Source organism: Pygoscelis adeliae, unplaced genomic scaffold (assembly GCF_000699105.1).
Source record: "Pygoscelis adeliae isolate BGI_AS28 unplaced genomic scaffold, ASM69910v1 Scaffold116, whole genome shotgun sequence".
In the NCBI taxonomy this organism is placed as follows: Eukaryota; Metazoa; Chordata; class Aves; order Sphenisciformes; family Spheniscidae; genus Pygoscelis; species Pygoscelis adeliae.
This window is the reverse complement of record NW_008825080.1, coordinates 1731691-1739352: the sequence shown is the minus strand read 5'-3', so window position 1 is coordinate 1739352 and position 7662 is coordinate 1731691.

Below are 7662 nucleotides of genomic sequence, written 5' to 3'. Positions count from 1 at the left end.
GGAGCAGAGATATTTTTAGAGATGCTGTTAGAGATTGCCTAGGAACAAACTTGTACCACTCTATGGATCATTTCAGCAGTTTTGTAACAAGTTGTGACAAAGTCTGCAGTCAATGCAAAATCTGCTGAATCCTACAATAGATGTGCCACAGCGAGGAAAAGATCTTTCTGGAATGTATTATTATCTTGGTATAAGGACATGAAGCATCCCATAGATACATCAGGGGTGTGAAAAGATTCCTCAGTCCCGGATACATGTGGTTTTGTTGGAGATCGGTCACTGTCAGAATAGGGATTTTGGGAAAGATTTTCAAAGTAGTAGAGAAGCTGAACCACAAGACCCTTTAATGGCAATTTTCTGACCCATGAGAAGTCAAAGACATTTTCTGTGAGATGGCTGAATCACTATATGAAACTATTAATCTGGGAGGTTCAGTGCCACATCCAAACATCTTGCCGAAGTAATGATGTTATCTCAGCTTGTATCACTGTCCTGAACTTGAACTTACAAATATGGGTGTTCAGTGTCCTTACATTCAAGATGGATCTCCATCTTCTGACATTCTTTAATAGTAAGAAGAATCATGTTTTTTTCCCCAAGAGTGAGAGGACTACTCCTTTGGCCTGGGTGGCCAGAACAGTAGCAGACTTCTGTGTTGAAGCCATAGTCTTGTACGTCATGAAGTCATGGTAAAGTCCCCTGAAGGAGAAGGGAGGAAGCAGGCTGGGAGGCAGAAGCAATGAAAAAATGGGTGGTAACTGTTGGAAATGATTTAGTGAGGGTTACAGCATTTCCCAGCTTTGTAACTTATCAAACATGAGCTGCTCAGTGGCAGCAAAAAACAGGCTTGGTAATTCATTACTTCCTTTTGAGGGAGATTGGAGGATATTGCTTTTTCCCTAGAGTGAGTAGGTGTTTGCGATCCTTGTGACAAAGGGGTAGAAAGTTCACTGAGTCAAGCAGGCACTATTGCAACCAACCAGCTATGTACAACCCAGGCAAAAGCAAGTCCACTTGATACTTGATGGCACTTGGTGCACTAAGCAATGAATGATGCATATGGCAACAGGGCTATTCTCATTCTTTAGCATTGCTATGCCCAGTAGGTTGCTGAAATCTGAGACTCAGGGCAAGGTCTTGAGCAACATTCAGTCAGGGTCTGTGGAGCTGTAACTGAGCTTCAGCAGTTCAAGAAAATCTTGTCATCATTGGAAGAAGTTAGAAATGGGGATAGTTGACTCCTCCACATGTGATAAGCTTGACAGGGAAGCTTTGGGTTGTTGAATGGGCTTGACCCAATTCTTTTGTGGTGATTCTCAGGAAGAGGAATGGCAACACCGTGAAGCTGCAGCAGGGCATGTGGAATAGAAACAAGATTGGTTATAGCCCACTGAAAAATAATGGCACATCTGACAGAGTAGTGCGGAACCTGCTTGTTTTTCTGGGGTGGAAACTGTGCAACTAATGTCATTTTAGACCTAGGCTGGAAGCTTTGACTGATGGAACATGTTGCTAGGTGGTGTTTTTTCCCCAAAGATAGTGGGCAGGACAATCAGAAAAAAAGGGGTCTGACCTTCACTGGGGGAACAAGGCCAAAAGTGAGACCAGAAAAATGAACAAGCTTCTAAATCAAAGAAAGCAAATACAAAACATCAGTGAAGATAAAATAAAAATACTGAAAAGGATGAAATTAATCAAACATAGAAAATGCTTAGGTTAGAATGAGTAATACAGTGAAATTGCAGTTCACTGCAAGGAAGTGCTGATTCAGGCTGGTGGCTAAGATGGGCTGAAGGTGCTATGACATGCTGCAGTCACTTATGCCTCATGTGTGAGCTGCCCATGAATTTAGTATGCTTTTGACAGCTGCTAGAACTAAAAAGCCTTTGGAGTGATTCTGCATACACAGTCTGAAGTGTAGACACGTCCTTGGACAAATGCTTAAGGCAGAACTCTCAGACAGTGGATAGGAAGACCCAACTAGGAGTGGCAGAAGATGATTAAAAAGGAGAGGAACATGTCTTCAGAACGAGTGGGATTGTCTTTCCTACTTGGCCACAAAGACTTTCATGAGCAGTATGGCCAATAACAAATATGCCAGAAAATGTCAGTCAGTCCTTCATTGCCAAGGTAATCTAGTATTTGGACAAAATAAGGTCATGTGTGAAGAACAGCTGAGCTGAGCCTGAATGTGGGCTGACAGAAGTGATACTAGCAATAGAAAAATGCATTCTGAAAACTCAAGGCCATGGTTCAATCTCCTTTGTTACAGGATGTATATTCACAGCCAGTCTGTGTTATATAGATGTAATTGTGGATTCCTTTCTGATGTCGACCTCTTAAAAACACATGCAAGTTGGCACTTTCTGTCCTTTCCAGTGAGCAAAGGAACAGTCCTAGTCAGACAAATTCTGACTGGCCACAGTTATTCAGGCCTTCCTTGTGTTTTGGACAGGCTGTAACAATGTTCCAATTAGTGCAGAACAAAATCGCATGAAATGCCTCTTTCAGGTTGTATGATAATTGGCTTACAAGGCACAGGATTTCAAATGGAGCTCATGTTCTTGGTCCTCAATGGCAGAGCGTAGTAGGGACAGCACAGGGGGTGCCTGAGTCCAGACTCTACACTGTGTTTGCTCCATCACACGGTGGAGCTCTCCATACTAAGGCTAAAGCTTGTGTGAGGGCTGGCCTTAGGTAGTGGAATGACTCTAAACATGAAGAACTGCTGCTGACCTCTTCATCGTTCCTCAAAGTGCAAAGTGTACTTCTTCATTTATACAGGGAAAGCAGGATCACAGAACAACACAATGTTAAAAAAATGCCTTACACAGTGAGGTGTCAGCTAGCACATTCCTGTGCACAAAGAGAAGCTGTAATAACAAACGACAACTTTGTGCTTTAAGTTGCTGCGTTTCATAACTGCTAGTCATGCTGCCTAATACTGGAAAGTACTCACTAGGGTGGTTGTGATATAAGAACCTGTATGTGGTAGAAAATAGTTCAGCTTGACTTTCTTTCACAACTGTAAATTTGCTTCCTGTGAATTCACACATCAGGGTGACACCCAGCTTCTGAAGACCTTTTCTGTTGTAGCATGCTGTGTATGAATTAAGCTGTTGTTATGGTTGGAAACATGGACTTTCTGATACTACGTCTTGTGACCTCTCAGTACAGGATGAAAGTACTGAAGAAACAGTGTATATGGAGCTTACAGAGAGGAAATCTGCTACAGGCAAACTACTGACAAATCCTTCTTGTATTTTTCCACGCTATACCTAGTGTTAGACAGAAATCAATACAGTGAGATACCACTTGATTTCCAGGAAGAGAACTATCAGCAATGATATATAGTTAATTGCCTTAAAGTGGCACACTTTAAAAAAGGGATCTTGACAGCTTTATGCTTGAAGTTTTCTGCTTGAGCTGTTACAACACACAAAAGGCTGGAGCCTGTTGCTACAAGTAAAGGCTTTATGGGGAAGTACATTCTCGTCAGTAAAACTGAAGCCAAGTTCTGTATTAGAGAACCCCTCATTCACTGCTGCCTTATAGTTGAATTGACTGATGCTATTCAGAGCAGTTAAGGCTATGCGTAGAAAAACATATTCAGTTCTGAGTATTTTACTGATAGAGTAATGTCACCAAAAGTGAGTGTATTAATGAGAAAGAGTAACAACTTCATACAATGAGGGAATGAAGACTTCAGAATAGGAACGATTGAAAAAACAATAACAAAATTCAGCATGACAGGTATATTTGTATGTGAATGTGTAACTAAGAATCATAGTATCATTTAGGTTGGAAAAGACCCTTAAGATCATCGGAGTATAGGAATTTGTACATGAATTTGTAGCAAAAAAGGATTGTATATAGAATGAAGTAAGCAACAGAATGAAAGAGAACAAAGGAGAATATAGGCTTTTGGTAATAATTTCCCATTGCTAAGACATACTAGACTGTGGTATAGCTTCCATCAGCTACAGGTCTTAAATAATTTATATCTGGAGTGAACAATATATTTAGGTACCTCAGAAAGTTATGCATTCACTGGAAAATAAAAGAAACAATAATGATTTGTATTAGCCAATTCATAATGCAACTTTATATATGGTACAAAGATACAGATAAAGATCTTTGCTCCATATGCTTCACTACCTTTGAGGATCTACTTTGCATTTTACATTTCTGGTCTCACTGATGTATATTCTCTTCTCCTTCCTCTACTTTACCATTATTCTTTACCATTTATTAAGAGGTCTTCCTTTCTTCTATCTCCTTGTGCTCTTTTTCTCCTTTTCCATTGCCAACTTTACTTTCATATCTTTTCCTCCTTTCTCTGCTCCCTTTAGCATTACCTTAAATACAGCTGTTACATTTACAACTTGTCCAGAATCAGTCTGTCAAAATAATTCCTTCTAAGAGTCATCTTAGGGAAAAGGTTAATTGGATAAGATCATTTGTGTGCCATATTTGTACTATCAGCCATATAACAAACCAAATTCTGCCAAAAGTCTAAAATTACACAGAGTTCTTTTCCTCTTGTCTCACCACCTGCAGTGACAAGTGCTTTGCAGTGACAATTCAGAGAACAAAAATGATAGTGGTCATGCATAAGGCATAGCAAAATCAAGCCCAGTTTCTCAGTACTGGAACGCCTCTGTAGTGCCAACAGCGGTAAAAGCTTGCTTTAAGAGAGAAGCCAGTGAGGTATGAATCATAGCCTGAAAGCATCTCCTGCACTGAGCTGTGAAGCATTCTTTCTAGAGCCAAGGCCCCAATTTAGAAATTTTCATTGTTACTTGAAATTCTGGTATGAATGTTTGTAATCAAGCTTTAACTTCCAGGAACAGAATTTTGTAGTTTTTGTGATTTTGTTCCAGCACTCAAATTTCCCAGACTGGACTAGGAGCCTATTGTCTTGCTGGTGTATAAACATGTGGAAGAATGCAGACCTTCTCCCAGAATCAGGGATCCTAAAAGATTAAAGAAAATGGCAGACAAGCATTAGTGGTAAGAGGTGTAACACGCAAACCAGATCGTTATCGTAATCATAGACTAATGCTTCCTCATTCTTTACATTATCTTTGTCTACTTCTTTCTTTGTCACTTTCCTGCCTCTTCTTTTGCCTTTCCTTTCTTCTGTCATTCAGCCTGTAAAGGTTGACTTAAATATATTTTGTCTATAGTTAATTAAGCAGTGGGAGAATCTTCTTGGAGAGATGTATGTACTCAAGATCAGGTTCAAGTCCTGTGAATATCAATATATCCTGAAACACATAGGCTGTTCCTGTTCATATTTTAATGCCTTTTCTGAATAGATCCTTTATGAAACTGCTTGCTAGTATTTGCTCCAAAGTTACAGTTCGTGAAGTATTACTTGAATTTTATTATATGACTACCTGTGATAATCAATATCAATTAAAAGAATAGTTCATTCACCAATGTTAGTTTGTTGAACAGGAGGCGTTAACATTTTCACTATCCTGATATTTTATATGCAGTCCTTAGCAATGTGAATAAATGTATTTCAGAATGCTTATAAATTCTTATGTCACTCGTTAATTGCCATTAACAAATTACTTTTAATACATTGGATTTGATTAAAATTTCTCAGATTATGTTGACATTCTCCTGGTAGGTTCCTGTTGGCAGCTTCATACTGTGTATTACATGCATGTCAACATGTAACAGCAATAGTATATGCGGGTTCTTTCAAATCAAATGTTTGCAAAACATTAGTGTGAAGTTGGGAAATCTCATCCTTGGATGTCTTGAGTGCACTGTTCTCCCATGAGCTGATGGTGGATAATAGGAGCGTTGAGAGGAGGGTTGGACCACAGTGCCTTCAGAGCTTTCTTTCTAAATTATTTCCTAATATTCTACAGTTCTTTAGTAATCAGTAGTTTATCATTAAAGATCGGGCTTTTAGTCCATGTACTGTCCAATGCATACTATTTATAGGGTTACTGGAATATATTCAACATGTCTTTTTAGATCTTTTTAATGTTACATTTATGCATACCTTATTACAAGTTTAATTGTGCATCACTGAGAATATGCATACTTTATAGAGACTCAGATGACCATTAATGCCTGGAAATACAGCAATACATTCACAATAAGCACCTATTTTGGAGTGATTACATGCTTAGTGTAAAGATGTATTCCATATCTCATTTTGAAAAAAGCTGGCCCATAGTGCCTTTGTGTACCACTCCCACCCCTGAGAAAGCTCCTCAAATGTTGTCTAAGTTATGGTCTAAAGTTGTGTTGCAGGTTATTTGTAGCTCAAGGTTTCTTAGAACATTTGGTGTTCTCAGGAATGACCTGGTAGTTGCTGTCTCTCTGCTCTCCTGCAGTGTTTTAGGTGTCCGACTTTCCTGTTCCTGCCTTGTCTTCCTTTAGAGGTTTTTTTTAAATTTTATTTTTTCCTTGCTTGCTCCACTGCATTTGCTTCTCCTGACTTTTGCATCTGGCTTTATTTAGTGTCGTCCAGGGCATGTCTCAGTGTCAGGAGGCAAATTTGGTAAGGTGGGCTGGTATCACAGCCTGTGATCTATGGGAACCCTTGACACAGACAGAAATACTAGGAGCAGATACAGAGGGAGGAAAAGGAAGATGTGATTAACAAGCTACTGCCCTCACTGCCAGAGTTAGGACTTGGTGGTGGCCAGAAACTAGTACCTGACATACAGATACAGATGAGCTATTGACCGTACGGTGGTGGGATCTTGTCCCTTGGGAAGCAGCAGTTCCTGGCTCCTGCTGAGTTCCTTCCAGCAAGTTTAACCACTGACTTTGAAAAGAAAAATACAATCTGACATATAATCCTTGACAAGTTGCTGACCCTTGTATCTGAGGGATGAGACGAAACTATTCTCAGTGTTCACACAGTTCTTTTCTCTATAAGCAGTAATTCTTTGTCCACAGCCTTAAAAAAAAAACAACCAACAAAGTCTGGGCTGAAGACAGAAAGTTCAGTCTCATTTCTGTGTGTAAGATGATTGAATTCAGCCATGTCTGGGGTAATGTAACAACTGTTTAATAATGTGAAGCCTTAAATTACATCCAGCTGATTCTGTAGGGGGATTTTGCAGGCAGGAAGAAGTTAATTATCCAAAGCTAGATCCAGATCAAGATTAGGCTTATTGGCTTACACACTGTAAGCTTGATAGCTCTAAAGTGGTAACTGACATACTTTTTTTTATATCTTTTGTGAGTATGTGCTATGCTGTGAGAAGGTACTTTTCCAACCAGCTCAAGAAACAACTTTTTGCCTGCTCATTAATCAATTACACTTTTCTTGAGGAAAGGAATGTAACCTAACATAATACTCCAACAGTTAGGGCAAAAAAAATCAAAGTAGGAGCTTTTCAGGTCATGATTTAGGATTTTTGAATGCCTTTTCAGATGGATCCTGGCTCTTAGATGGAAAAATTCTGTTGGTAATAACCTTACAACTGTTGTGTTTTTTTTTTTCTCAAAACTAGTTAGAGTCAATATGACCAGTATGTTTTCAGTGTTCTCATTGGTAATAATGTGAAGTTATCTCGGTGGTACGAGTATATTGAAGAATCATAGCTAGATTTTCATCATTTTAAGGGCTAGCTGATTTGGTTCCTGAACTCTGAAGTGAAACTTACTGATAAAATTCTAGAC